Here is a 1,079-nt window from a genome sequence, read left to right as displayed (position 1 = left end):
GACGTCCAATCCTCAAGGCGATTGAGTCCCATGCAGATACTGTTGGTCCTTAATATCCAATGGAGCTCTTCCTTGTTTAGTAGCTGTGACACATCCGCACCACGTGGTGGTGGTTTGATCTGTGTGATAATTGTCCAAGTCAAGTCTCTTTCATTGTATGCCTTTTCCATAAAGTGTTCCACCAAGGGAGCGTTTTCTGTGTTGCATCTTATTCTGCTCCTGTGCTGCCCAATGCGAAGCTTTATTTTCTGAGCGGTTTGACCTATGTATATTTTCATGCATGGGCAAAAGATTGCATACACCACATTTGATGAATTACAATTAGTGAAATGTTTTCTTTCAAACTTGATCGAGCCAAATGAAAAGGTTTTACCTTCAATAGTTGAGTCACAGGCTACACAGTTGCCACATTTCATGTGGCCAGTTAGTGCGGGTAGTCCCCATACATCATTTAGCGTAACTTTAGATGTCGGTTGTGGGAGGGACGCTCGTACCAGGTGGTCTTTGATATTTTTGGCCCGTTTGAAAGCGAACATGGGGCGTTCTAATTGTAGTTCCCCTGCATTCAGTACTGGCCAGTGTTTCAATATGCTGTTCCTTATAAAGTTTGAGGCTGGTGAGAAAGTAGTCACACATATGAGTCTGTCTTGGTTCTTTTTGGGTTTGGGTTCCAGCAAGACCTCACAGGGACAGTACCAAGCTCTTTTTAGAGAGCGGCGTACCAATTTTTGTGGGTACCCTCTGTTCCTGAGTTTATCACTGAGAATTTTTGCCTCCTTGAAGTAGTCTTCCTTGAAGTAACAGTTCCTTCGGATACGTAGGAACTCTGAGTAAGGAAGGGAATCTCTCAAGGCACGGGGATGATGGCTGTTGTAGGTTAACGCTCAGTAGGTTTACGATGGAGACTAGTGGTGAAACGGCCATCTGCGTGTTTAATTTCAAGATCAAGGAATGGTATTGAGTCTTTACTTATTGAGCCAGTCTAGAAGGTCGGGGAGAGAGTCTGTAGAGTCAGTCCATAGTAAAAAAATATCATCAATGTATCGTTTCCACAGGGCTATGACATTGTGGAAAGGATT

The sequence above is a fragment of the Triturus cristatus genome, chromosome 7 (assembly GCF_964204655.1).
Source record: "Triturus cristatus chromosome 7, aTriCri1.1, whole genome shotgun sequence".
Taxonomy (NCBI): domain Eukaryota; kingdom Metazoa; phylum Chordata; class Amphibia; order Caudata; family Salamandridae; genus Triturus; species Triturus cristatus.
Note: the sequence above shows the minus strand (reverse complement) of the source record.